The following is a 14,756-nucleotide window of genomic DNA, read 5'->3' as shown; positions in this document are numbered from 1 at the left end:
GTATAGGCTTAGGCTATATTAAAACTGAGCAGCTTGACTACAGCCTCTGAACCTAAAAAAATACACAATTTAAAATAGTTTTTGTTTGTGAATGTAGGGCCAGCAACATGATGATATTTTGAATGTAATGACAGGAACTGTTCCATCTAGGCTAAACTAAAAACGTGCTTAAACTCGTCTCTGCTGAAGTCGGTGTGGTTTTGGAAACAGCGTGATGTTGCTGTTAAACCATGCTCATTAGAAACATAATGACAGTCCAGGATCCTTTTTAACACATTATCCTGTCGCAGTTTATTCATGTTGTTTACCAGAGACCAGACACTGAAGAGGAAGAAGAGGAATATTGCTGGGCATCCCGATAGCAACATTACCAAAATGAAGCCAACTTCAGGGCGAGGAGTTTAGCGCTTAACCCTCCTTTCTTTCCCCGCATGAGGAGTAGGGTGAAGCTGCAGTACCGGAGTAACCGTAGCTGTAGGACCGACCGCAGCTCTAGGACCGCAGCTGTAGGACCCTTACGTCACAGCGCTTCCTACCAAGTGGAGACTGCCGTTACCTGCTGATAATTTTTAATCTCGTCTGAAGTTACTGCCGTCAGATTTATCGACTACAAATCACCTCAAACGTGCTCCTAACTACTTTCTGGACATTGGACTCTCTCTATTCTACACTCTACTGGTCTTTTTACTAAAATAAAAGCTTGAATAATGTAGAATATTTATTAAAACATTTTCAAAAATAATATTATATATGTAGCCGAGCGTTCTGGGTTCGCCTATACTGTAGTGAAGTAGAAAACAACAAACGGGACAGGAGACGAGACAGCGTGTCCAGCAGCAGCTCCGCTCACTTTATTTCTCCAGACCGAGACACCTATACACCAGCGGTCAACCCCGCGAACTCATTTCCGCCCTACGGCAACTCAGAGGGACACACCTCCTTTTCACGCATAAACACAGAACAGTCTGTTACACACGTCCCACCCTCAATAAGAAACGTCCACGTTTCACTTAAAACAGAACCAGGGACAAAACAACCCAATCTGTAAAAAAAAAATGAAAACACATGGGGAGAATACCCCCAAAACTTCTTATTACCTGTAATTCCAAAAGGACCAGAATATAGTAAATACAGATAATTAAAATATACAAATACAATTACCTGGACTGTAAACCTTCTAAGCAGTGGTTAAGTGTAAACTATACTGTCACCCTGCAACAAGTGGTCCAAACGTACACACATACAAATACTGCCAAACATTTATGCAACACCCGGAGGCTACACACACGAAACCCAGCCTGAAATAAAATTAACAAAAACTTTTTTTTTTTGTAATACCCTGAGTCATCTCTTTTTCAACTTCTACATCAATTTTTTTTTTTTTTTTTTTTTTTAGCATGAAGGGCTTAATTGCATTACCCAGCCCAGAACACAGTAACTTCAAAACATGACAAAGTCCTGCAAATGGGACGGAGGTCGCACCACTCGCCCCCTGCGAGACCGTCCGGATCTGAGCTCCGGCGAGTTCCCACACAGTCCATTGTCCAACTCACCAGCCTGAGGCTGATCCCCGCTTTGTGGGAGCTGGTGAACTGGTGAAGACTCGACTGCAGGAGGAGACATGAAGGCCACAGGAGTGGCAGGAACAGTCTGTGCAGGCAATGGCAGAGTGTATGGTTTCAGTCTGTCATGATGAACCACCTGCGCCCGCTCCATCGGGTCGAGGGGGTTGATGATGCGATATGTTAGTGCAGCTTCTCCACCAGAAACCAGCACTTGCACGACCCGATATGGGCCCTTCCAGTGCGGTGCCAGCTTCATACGGCTTTCCGTGGGATTATTCAGCCACACCAGCACACCTACACCATAGGGACGGTGGCAGCTACTCTCGTCATAGTACAGTTTCTGTCTCTCATGAGCCTCTGCAGAGTTAAGCCTGGCTGTGCTGAAGGCTGACTCCAGCCGCTCTGCAATGGTGGATGCATAATCCATCTGGGACCCAGTGCCCCGGGAGTCCCGTGCACTAGCGGGCACCAGCACGTCCGCAGGAACCCGTGCCTCACGTCCGTGCATGAGGTAGAAGGGGGTGAACCGGGTGCTGGCATGTTTAGAGGTGTTATATGCAAAGGCGGCTTGCTTCACATAAGTGTCCCATTCACCCCCATGAGAAAGCAACATCTTAGCCAGCTGATCGATCAGAGTCCGGTTGTGACGCTCCACCATGCCGTCAGATTTTGGATTATAGGCAGTGGTGCGCGTCTTCTTAATCCCCAGCCACTGACAGAGGCTCTGAATCACCTCAGCTTCGAACTGACGGCCCTGGTCACTATGCAGGATTTCAGGGACACCATGCACCAACACATAATCCTCAAAAAGACAGCGTGCGACTGTGTGTGCTGTCTGATTCGGTAAAGCATACAGGGCAACAAACTTAGTAAAGTAATCCTCCACAACTAAGATGTACCTGTTCCCCCGAGAAGTCATGGGTAGCTCCAGGATGTCTGCGGCCACCCTCTGCAGAGGACGGTCAACCTGGGCCCCTCCCATGGGAGCCCTCGGCCCTGGAACTGGGCGTCTGCGAGTCTGACAGGCCCTGCATTGCTCACACCACTGTCTTATGTCTCTCAACATGAAGGGCCAGTAGCAGGATTGCCTGGCCTTTTCCCACACACGTTCAGCGGAAAAGTGTGCAGCCGCTGGCCCCCCATGTAACTGCTGAAGGAGCTCTGGCACCATGGCTGCAGGAACAACAGTCTGAATTCGCTTCTCCCCCGTGGTTTCAGGCAACGCCGTGCGGCACAGCAGCCCCTCCATCACAGAGAGACGGTGAAACTCAGTCCATAGCTTCCTCAAGCTGGCAGAGGAATCCCTGGGGAGTCTACGAGGCCGCCACACCATGCCCTGCTCCAACCAGGTCAACACAGTGCTAATGTCAGGGTCTTCACGCTGTAGTGACTGCAATTCAGCTCCACTACCACAGAGTGAATAGACAGGAACGGGCTCCGTTTGTGCCCCGTCTGCAGGCAGAGAGTGATCAGATGCCTCCACTGAGGCCACAGTGTACAGTCCAGCTGCAGGAGCATTTGGCTCGACCGGGTCAGGGGACACGGGCCGGCGGGACAGAGCGTCAGCATTTTTGTGGCGGGAGCCATCCTTGTGAACCATGACCCAGTCAAACGGGTCCAACTCCAGCACCCACCTACTTCTTCGTCCCGTAGGGTCATTATCAATAGCCATGCGCCTGAGGCCCAGCAGAGGGCGATGATCAGTGATGATGGAGAATTTAGACAGTCCGACATAGTGTTTGAACTCACGCACTGCCCACACCACAGCCCATAATTCCCTGTCGAAGGTGGACCATCTCTTCTGTGTGTGTGTGAGGGCCTGGCTGGCGTAAGCTATCACCTTCTCACAACCCTCTTCGTCCTGCGCCAGCACTGCCCCAACAGAGTCTTTAGAGGCGTCGGTGTACACCTTGAAAGGAAGTGCAAAGTTAGGTAGCGTAACCACCGGAGAGGAAGTAAGCACTTGCTTGAGGTAGGTGAACGCCGCTTCGCACTCAGCTGACCACTCAAAGGGCACATTCTTCCCAGCCAGTCGGTTCAGTGGCGCAGCGTGCTGGGAGAAATCACGCACAAATCTCCTATAATAGGAGCATAGACCCACAAAGGCCCTGACCTCTGACGGGGTGCGGGGGGTTGGCCAAGTTCTCACCTTATCAGTGTTCCGTGGGTCTGGCTGGAGACCATCCCTGGAGACCACATGGCCCAGGAACACAACATGGTCCCTGGCAAAGTGGCACTTCCTGGGATTCAACTTCAGGCCCGCCCGTTGGATCCTGGAGAGGACTTCATCCAAATGAAGGAGGTGTTCTGTGAATGTACGGCTGTAAATCAGTATATCATCCAAATATACCATACAAATGTGCCACGGCAGGCCCCTCAGGATGAGCTCCATCATGCGTTGAAACGTGGCTGGAGAATTTGTCAGACCCATAGGCATAGCCCGCCACTGATACAGGCCCCGGCCGGTTGTGAAAGCTGTTTTCTCGCGGTCCTCCTCAGCCACTTCTACCTGCCAGTAGTCATTCGAAAAGTCAAGTGTGCTGAACCAGGCCGAACCAGCCAGGGCATCCAGGCTATCATCCACTCGCGGGAGGGGGTGTGAGTCTTTGATCGTCACTGCGTTCAGACGACGATAATCAATGCAGAACCGCCACTATCCCCCTTTCTTCTTCACAAGCACCACTGGAGATGCCCAGGGGCTACAGCTCTCCTCCACGACTCCATCAGCCAGCAGCTCAGCCACCTGACGTTCAATCTCTGTCCGTTTCTCAGGTGATGCACGATAAGCACGCTGTTTCACGGGGGGGTGGTCCCCAGTCCTTATATGGTGTTTGATCAGTGTGCACCTGCCCGTGTTTCTGTCGCACAGGTTAAAAACATCAGTGAACCTCTGCAGCAGATCAGCCAGCTCGGCCCTCTGCTCAGCTGTAACAGGAGACTCCTCCAAGGAGACAGGGCCTGCAGCAGCCGGCGGCACAGCTGGATGACTGTCAGCGACACAAGGCGGCACAAAAATGTCTTTCTTCTCAACTGGGTAAAACTCACCCAGGTGTAGTCCCCGTTTGAGTTTAACCGCCTCCCCTGTGGGATTGAGGATGCGGGCTGAGGTCACACCATTCCTCACACTGTTCACAGTACGAGCAACCACCAGTCCTGTTGTTTCTGGAATGTTGGGTTCCAGATATCCCTCGAAGTCCGCAGCAGGCTGACCAGCTCCAGCAGGGGTGAGAATGTTCACCGGCACCAGAGCCTCACTCAGCGGCGGAATGGTCATGACATCAGCGAGGGACACGTTACAACAACGTGGGACCAACTCTCCACCCCGAAGCAGGGGCACCGAAACGTCCCATAGTTGTAACACACCTCGTCCCAAGTCCAGTAATGCATGATTCTTAGCCAGAAAGTCCAGTCCGAGCAGAACACACTGGGTGGATTCCCTTAGCACGTGGAAAGTGTGCTGCCAGCAGGTCGGGCCCAGGCGGAAGGTGACCTCACTGGTACCTAGTGTGTCTAACATTTGTCCATTAACTGCCCGAGAGTCAATATAGTTCTTTTTCAGGGGCCTGTTTCGCAGGGCTGGGACTGACATACGGAAGTCCGCACTAATCAGTGACACCGAGGCCCCTGAGTCCACCAACATGGGAACCTCGGCACCTTCAACCACACCCCTGACGAAAGAAGTTGAGTGGCCAGTATAATCCATACAAGCAATGTCATTGGAGAAGTCATGGCTCAAGGGGCCCTCCATAGGAGTGGCTGGTGTTTGGGCCTCAACACCAGCTACCGGCCGTTTCCCTGATGGTCGTTGTCAGCATCCTGCTGTCGTGGCAGGAAGTGCACACCGCGTCGCCTAGGCTCGTCCTCGCGTCTGGCACGCCAGCTTGGGCTAGGGCTTCTACCCCCAGGTGGCTTAGAGGTGGGGGGCACGCCAGGATCTGAACGATAGCCACGAGACTGAAAACCCCCTTGGCGTGGGAACTGCCCAGAATCGGGGGAGCGGCCACGGTGTTCCTCACGAGAGCCCCTCACCTGGCAGCCCCACTCACCACAGGTACAGCTACAGCGTCCTCCTGAGGGCGAGCGAAGCCTTCGCCCCCTCATGTCAGTATTCCATGCTCTCAGTCTCTGATTTTCCTCATGCAGTTCTTTCATGTCCACTCTCATGGTGTGCACGTCCTCTGTTAGCTTCTCAACAGCTCTCTGGAGACCCTCAGAGACCGACACGGACTGTACAGATGGGCCCCCACCACCGTAGGCAGCAGCAGCAGTACTCACATAGTCTCTCTGTAGGGCCACTCTAGCGTTTTCACATCGCTCCGCCACGTGCAAAGCCTCCTCCAGGTCCATGGCGCCCAGCTCCAAACACTTGGCTTTCAACGCAGGGTCAAGACCAGCCAGGAAGCGCCGAAACTTCTCCTCCCGCTGTGCAACATCACCATAATCCGGAAATGCCTCCGCGACCAGCCGGCTCACATCGGCAGCGTACACCTCCAGGCTCTCACCAGACGCACGCACACGGGCCGACAGGCTGGCTCTGAAGCGGTCCATTAACTGTCTCTGTCCAAATGCTGCTCCAAGTCTCTCTTTAATTGCAGCATAATCCGACTTGGTTGCATCAGGGAGGCTGTCCCACAGCAGAAAAGCGGACTTGCCGAGACGAGTAGGAAGAATCCTCACCAGCTCCTCCTTACAGCCGCGGCCGCTCCCCGCCGTGGCGCTGACGGCCACCTCCAACTGCCTCACCCAGCTGAGGAAACTCTGGCTCCCGTCACCGGTGAAAGGAGCAGGCAGGTCGATTTTAACATCTCCGCCCGGTGAGTATCTGCCAAGCATGCTCGTACCGGGTTTGAAAGGGTCCTCGTCCGCACACCACATGTCGACAACGTAGCGCACCGTCTTCAAAGCACCGAGCGAGGTTAGCCAGCTAGCTATACTGGGGCAGCTAAGCTAATAAACACAGACACGGCGCCGCAACAGACTAAACGCACAGAGAAACACAAACAGCGGTTCACAGAAGAACACCGCTGCCACCAATGTAGCCGAGCGTTCTGGGTTCGCCTATACTGTAGTGAAGTAGAAAACAACAAACGGGACAGGAGACGAGACAGCGTGTCCAGCAGCAGCTCCGCTCACTTTATTTCTCCAGACCGAGACACCTATACACCAGCGGTCAACCCCGCGAACTCATTTCCGCCCTACGGCAACTCAGAGGGACACACCTCCTTTTCACGCATAAACACAGAACAGTCTGTTACATATATATTATCATATACATGTTAGGATGGGTATATTTGTGTAGTCTTATCTGTCATAAACACGTTTACTGTCGCGGACTTCCACCGAGCTCCTTTTTTTTTTTTTTTTCTCACCGTGACCGACAAGAGCAGTGACAGGGAGGCTCTGAGCGCAGGTTTGGTTTTCAGCAGCGGTGTGGAAGATGGCAGAGAGCCTCCACTGTCCCTGTAATCTACAAGTCATTTATTATGCTGTTAAATGACGGTAAATATGAAACATAAGGTAAATATCCATAATATCTCCTCCTCTGCTGTCCTCTGATCAGAGCGGCGTGGCCTGTTTTACCTAGCAACGGTCTGGAAATCGACTGCTGGAATTATTTTTCTGTTGTTTAATCAGCTCCTGATTCATCCTCCTTATTCATTGCCTAAACACAATACACTTCTCACTTAAACTGATCGTCTACACTCTACCTGATCTTTTTACTAAACTTAACCAACTCCTTTCTTCGTTGCCTAACTCAAACTCAAAATGTGAACTTGTAATATAAAATTCAAAGCGGAATAATATAACGGTCAAAGCGGTGACCGTTTCCATAGTAACGCAGCAACTTCCGAACGTTGGGGGTGTCGGGGCGCTGTGACGTAAATCGAACGGGTCCTACAGCTGCGGTCCTACAGCTGCGGTCCTACAGCTACGGTTACTCCGGTACTGCAGCTTTATACTATTGGCGCATGAGAGCCCGGGCCGGCGGAGCATCCGACATGAGACCTCAGCAGTCGCGAGTTGATCCCCCCGCCCCCTTGCCTCTCCTGACACACACACAACCTGTAAAAGGCCTACATCCCAGATAGCAAATTTCTTTTGGCCCATATCTGGCCCACACCTGACATGTTCATCCGGTCCACATACCGCATGGAATGATGGCACTTGGGAGGTCCGCTCCTGTTTGCCAAAAGTGGGCCACAACCAAGCCATCACAATGCCAGATGTCAACCAAAAACTGGCCAAATAAACCAGCACTCAACCGAATGTGGGCCACTGTACACTTTTATTCTGGCCCAAGTACGGCATGGGAAGATGGCACAAGGGTGGTCCACAGCTGTTTGCCAGAAGTGGGCCACAACCAAACCAACACAGTGCCAAATGTCAGCCGACACCAAATAAACCAGCACTCACCCAAAAGTGGGCCACCACTGTACATTTTTATTCTGGCCCACATCCCACATGGAATGATGGCACATGGGTGGTCCACAGCTGTTTGCCAGAAGTCGGCCACAACCAAACCAACACAGTGCCAAATGTCAGCCGACACCAAATAAACCAGCACTCACCCAAATGTGGGCCACCACTGTACATTTTTATTCTGGCCCACATCCCACTTGGAATGATGGCACATGGGTGGTCCACAGTTGTTTGCCAGATGTGGGCCACAACCAAACCAACACAGTGCCAAATGTCAGCCAAGAAGAGACCAAATAAACCAGCACTCACCCAAATGTGGGCCACCACTGTACATTTTTATTCTGGCCCACATCCCACTTGGAATGGTGGCACATGGGTGGTCCACAGCTGTTTGCCAGATGTGGGCCACAGCCAAACCAACACAGTGCCAAATGTCAGCCAAGAAGAGACCAAATAAACCAGCACTCACCCAAATGTGGGCCACCACTGTACATTTTTATTCTGGCCCACATCCCACTTGGAATGGTGGCACATGGGTGGTCCACAGCTGTTTGCCAGATGTGGGCCACAGCCAAACCAACACAGTGCCAAATGTCAGCCAAGAAGAGAACAAATAAACCAGCACTCACCCAAATGTGGGCCACCACTGTACATTTTTATTCTGGCCCACAATCCACTTGGAATGATGGCACATGGGTGGTCCACAGCTGTTTGCCAGATGTGGGCCACAACCAAACCAACACAGTGCCAAATGTCAGCCAAGAAGAGACCAAATAAACCAGCACTCACCCAAATGTGGGCCACCACTGTACATTTTTATTCTGGCCCACAATCCACTTGGAATGATGGCACATGGGTGGTCCACAGCTGTTTGCCAGATGTGGGCCACAACCAAACCAACACAGTGCCAAATGTCAGCCAAGAAGAGACCAAATAAACCAGCACTCACCCAAATGTGGGCCACCACTGTACATTTTTATTCTGGCCCACAATCCACTTGGAATGATGGCACATGGGTGGTCCACAGCTGTTTACCAGATGTGGGCCACAACCAAACCAACACAGTGCCAAATGTCAGCCAAGAAGAGACAAAAAAAAACAGCACTCACCCAAATGTGGGCCACCACTGTACATTTTTATTCTGGCCCATATACCACTTGGAATGGACATTAGAACTAGCTTTCAGACTTACCCAGAACTGGTTTAGAGTCTATGATCTTGTCTAGCCTGCACACTTTGGAGTCACAACCAAACCATGACAAAGTTATATGTCAAATATGAACACATCATATAAATAAACCTGAACTGGTCTGAATTTGTGGCTACTGTACATGTCATTATGGTACCTCCAGATACTGTGTTAAATGGTGACATGCAGTGGTCCAGTCTTGTTGGTCTCAGGGTCAAAGATGAAGATACCTACTGAAGAATTGAAGAAATAACCAGACATGAGAAACAACTTATGAACAGTAGTGAACAGTCTTTATTTTGAAACAACTTATGAACAGTAGTGAACAGTCTTTATTTTATTCAACACAACACAAACAAAACAAACATGAAGAACACGTGCGGAACATGCTCACTCATGGCCCCAGCATTGTCTCGTCTTCATCTGGCCCTTTAAGAAATGCACAAAAGAACATATTTTGTTGACTCAGTAAAGCAGTACTGTGGTTACTGTATATGGTTGCAGTGCAAAACACAAAACCTTATCAGGAGACCAAACAAAAAAGGCCCCATAAAGTGATATGAAGTTATACAATATTGTGTTGATGTCTTTCAATACTTAAATCCATAGTCTATTTTTAATTACAATTGATCTGAAGCTATAATTGATATAGTGTTTGATCACTGACCCAATATCTGCTTGCTCAACCTCATTCTGTTCAGACAACAATGAAAGATGGTACTGATAACAAGCAAAGTGAACTGGAGTAAAGCAGCTTCATCAAACACTCTGACAAACGTCACATTTAACCTGAAGTTACAGTAATAAAACATAATGTATATTTGAGTTTGTCTTCATGTTAAAGGAGAATAGTGCACAGCCATTTGATTTTTTGCTATTTTGCTAACCTTTCCTCAGCATTTGTTGGTTCAATGAAGCAAGCCAGAATGCAATTAATGGAGCGTATCATATACATGTTGCAATGTGTGTATTTGTGTGGTTCTAGCTGTCATAAAAAGATAATGGATACAGAGTGTTTTGGTGTGTCATAATGCTGCCAGCACGAGAGCTGGGACACCGGGTCGGAGGCTCTGATCTTACAAGGTTGGTTTTCAGCCAAGTGACGCTAGGTGGAAGGCAGAGACCCTCCATTCTCACTGGAACAAGCCAACAACATTACTCTGAAGCTGTTTCATTAAGTAAAAAGTAGATAAAAATCTTGAATATTTCCTCTTTAATAACTCCCCATGGGGACCCCCAAGATAGCTGTCAGTCTGGTGGTGTGTAATAGGTATCCACAAAACTGGACATTTACTGGACCAGAGGTCTGTGTGCTATGGAACGGTGCTCTGGCGGAACACTGGGGCCATACTCGGATCTAAAAGCCCTCACAAGAGGAGAGAGTTGGGATAAAAGTAGAGGTGAGGTCTCTCTGTCCTGGTTCTGGAGCTGGGGAGCAGAGCACCAGTGGACATGCACAACCTGCGTGGCTTATAGGCCTTTTAACACATCTGAAAAACTGCTACAGTAGCTAGTAGGTATTAAAGCTATTCTTACCTTTCTGGAACTTTTACACATTTTTTTTGTTTTAGCTAAAATGCTATTAATCTAATGACTCACTAAAATGTAAGAGAAATTCACCAGGGATAAAAACTCATCATTACTGCATTTTCATATAATTCTGAGAAAAGTCTGACCAATCATTACATTAAAATGAAAGGCAACTTCCTGGAGCATCCTGGAAACCTGCCTGATTTTGGAGATATGCAGTGTTTGTTTGCCATTACTTTCATTATTTGCGCTACGATCGCCCCCACGCCCTACCCCTGGTCAGACCTTACGGTCGCCACCCCACCGGCCGTCGAAGCTTCGATTAAAATCGATTTTATGTCTGCAAAGCTTCGATTATCAAAATATGATAATCAGGTCAGCCCTAGTTTTTATCGTTCAATCGTTTTTCCAACCCAGTTTAGCCCACTTCTGCAGTATGGAAGCTGAAACGCCGTCGTTCATGAAAACTAAAATTTCTTCTCAAACATGTTATTTTTATTATGCATGGTGAAAAACAATAATCTAGAAGTAGTGTTGGGCAAATTATTCTGGTTAAGTATTTTTAAAATGAGTGATTGTTCCTTTTGTGATTGCTACAGATTGGCTCACCTCGCTCTGCCAGTCTGCTGTCCTGTTATTTTTAAAAGTACTACCACTATTCTCACATTCACACACTAACTTGATTAGGTTACTGGAGTAATCAGTCAAAAAAATACTTTCCCAGAATAATTTGCCCAACACTGCTTCTAGATTCTTGTTTTTCACCACGCGTGTTGTTATACAGTAACCTCTGAATAAGAATCAGAAACGTCTTGTTCCAGTGTCACTCGCTTTCCCCTTCTGTTTACCATGCCAACGCATGCACGGGTGAGGGAGGGGGGCACGTGGATGTGAGGCAGGAGGAAGAGGTGGGTGGGCTTGTGTGAAATGCCAGAACGGTAAGAATAGTTTTAACTAACTCATTCATGTGAGTGGCTCCACATCAGCATTTACTTCATCCAGCAGCTCCAACATGGCCTGTTTTATACTGTCTAAATCTTTTTTTTTTTCTTTTCTGACGTTCCCAAAATATAAACAGATTGGTTGTTTTACAGGTGGAGATGGTGTTTATTTTTTATATATTATGCCAAATTATATTCCATTGCAACATGGCTGAGGCTCTAAGTTGGAAGCAACTCCATCCTACATATTAAACCTACCACATATCAAGTCTGAGAGTCAGCTAGCCTCTTTCACACAATCGCTGTGTATTTACACAAGTTGACCACATGGTGGAGCTGAAGACCATGAATGCAGCAGTAAAGGGAAAAGTTTGAGGTTAAGACCACATCTTAAGACTCAAAACTTCATACACTCATGTTAACATTAGAAGTTTGTTTTTGTCTTTCATTCCAGCTCAATTTAGCATGGAGGTGGCATGTAATATTAATATGTAAAAATGTATTTCAGCTGTTGCTTCATATTCATGAATTTATTTTGTAGATAGAATATTACACTAAAGTCAAATACAGTTCTCATTAAAGATGTGTTTCTAACTGAAATGTGATTTCCCTACTTTTCAGACCCATGAACTGGCTTTTAAGAAAGGCAATGGGTGACAATTCCAGTTACAGTTTACATTACTGTCCCATCACTGCCAAGAGAAATCTTTACATTTACAAGAAAAAGGCTATGCTTGCTGCATGGTGGCTGAACAAGCTTCTTATTCCTAATTGACCATAGCGGAAAAAATGGCAAAAATCACAACACTGCCTTTTTTAATTGTATTTGTTCATTTAGAATTGGGGAGATTTGTTCTGTAGTTTGCCCTGTTTTTTTTTTTTTTTTTTTTTTTACATAATGCTGACAGCTTCATCTTGATTTCTGCTGTAGAACAGTATCACACATATTGCAAAATAGGTATTGTAGCTGACTTACGTGCGAGCTGTGTGGCACGCCTTTTCTCCTCTCTCTCTCTCCTCCCACCGTCCCTATCTCCAGCGAGATGAAGCCACCTTTTGATGTAGGCCTCCACCTCCTGGTCTTTCGCAGTGGCCGTCAACTGATTTTTTCTGACTGTTCCTAAAAATTGAGAAAACTGTAAAGCTTAGGATAGATTGCTTGTACAGTGGTGAGAAATGGCTAACTGCATGGCATGCTATATCCTGCCCATAGTTGGGCAGCAATGAATGTAGTATGAAAACAGTCTAGCCAATTACTAAAATTGTAGGAGGAAAACTCTCGCCTTCAGCTGATGAACTGATTGCGGACTGGTGCATCTTAGAGCAGGGGACAGATAAATAGCTGGAGAAGATGGTGAAGCACATAGTTTTAGAAATTTTTATTACGGTGCAGGTTGCTGACATTTCGGCACAGTATGTGCCACAGAGTATGTCTTCTTCAAAGCAAACAGAGCAATTTAAGAATGGCAGCTTTAAACTGGTGCCTCATAAAATGTGACTGGGTGTATATGTTGTTGTATTAGAGAAAACAAACACGGCTTTGAATGCGGAGTAAAATGTTGGATTCACAGTCAGAACTTCCACAATAAAACCAAAGATTACCTGTTCAACAGAAACTCCGCTGTATTAGCACCGCCGCTGCTGCCTGACTGGGGTCGCTCTGCACTGCGGCACCGTGGAGCTAGAGACCCCCACATACAGTCTCCCTGTAGCTCTGAGGCTGTGCCCGTTGCCGCCGCTGTGCACCAGCTGCCGGTAATGAGGCGGTGCCAGTTGCCGTCGTCGCCGTAATTACTGGTAGCCTGGTGGCGGCAACAGGACTGCGGCGACCGCTGGTACTGCTGGAGCTGGAGGGAGGCTGGTCTCTAGCTCCGCGGTGCTGCAGTGCAGAGTGACCCTGCTCAGGCTGCAGCTGCGGCTGGAAGCGGCTTTGTGTTGGGGAGAGGATCAGGGAGACTCGACGCGGCACCGGTAACGGTAATAACGGCGGCAACACATTCTGTGCTTCTGTACTGTGCTTCTCTGAATCCTAGTGGGGCTTTCAGCAGCAGACTGGCCGGGGGTGGAGGGCTGCAGGCGCTGAATGGGTTCATGTGTCTGTGGCTGAGCAGCTCAGAGCGGTTACAACTACTTGTAGTTTCTAAGCAGAGGGGGTGGGGACGAGGCGGGACGAGGAGGAGCAGGGGAGACGAGGGGATTGGATGGAGGGTACGAGCCAATGCGAGCTTACCGTGTCGGTTGGATAGCATTGGTCAATTTCTATGCAGGCCCACGGCTGATAGACTGAATGGATTTTTTTGGTTCTTTTTGCTATACATATTGTGTAGATTGGACTACAGGACCATAATCGTCGTATAAACGATGTTAATAATAATTACCAATCTTCCAAATCGTAAACCATAGCTTTAAGTGTTGTGTCGTGACATGAGCTGTTTTATATTATGCAGCTTACCTGCTCCTCCAGTCAGACATGCTTCACTGAGTTGGCACCCTTAATATGCCCTGAAGAAGACTTACTCGTGCAGAAATGTCAGCAACTGGCAATGTAATAAAAACTTCTAAAACTGACCGTGTGCTCCAGTATCTTCTCCCTGCCAGCCATTACTAAAACTCATGTAGTCATGCACTTAAACAAATTTAAACACACACGGAACATGATCAAACAGCCTTCACTATTTGCCTGTCACTGTGAGACTTGGTTTTGTAGCTGCAGCAAGAAAATCAACAAGTAATGGCATTCTATTAGAATACATTAGAATATTCTCTGCTACCACACTGATGCATAATCATTCACATCTGCATCTTGATAAATTGATTATATGATTAATTTCAGCACCCCTATCTACTCACAAGCATGAAAGAAAAGGAAGGAAGGATTCATCAAGAAACATCACTAAGAAATATAACCCACAATTAACACTCACCAGTAATTACATCTTTTAACTGGAGGCTGTGGAAGGCCGTCTTCCCGTTCACGCCACGCCAGTTCAGTTGTTTGGCCAGGGAGTTTGTGAATAGGTTTTTCATGATCCGCCACACGGTGTCCTTGATATCGACCCCACCGATGACACTCAAAGCAGTAATCTCGGCAAAAAAAGAACATACATGATC

This window comes from Trachurus japonicus, chromosome 15, assembly GCF_045865225.1.
Source record: "Trachurus japonicus isolate A0001 chromosome 15, Traja_1.0".
Taxonomy (NCBI): domain Eukaryota; kingdom Metazoa; phylum Chordata; class Actinopteri; order Carangiformes; family Carangidae; genus Trachurus; species Trachurus japonicus.
This window is presented reverse-complemented; position numbering follows the sequence as displayed.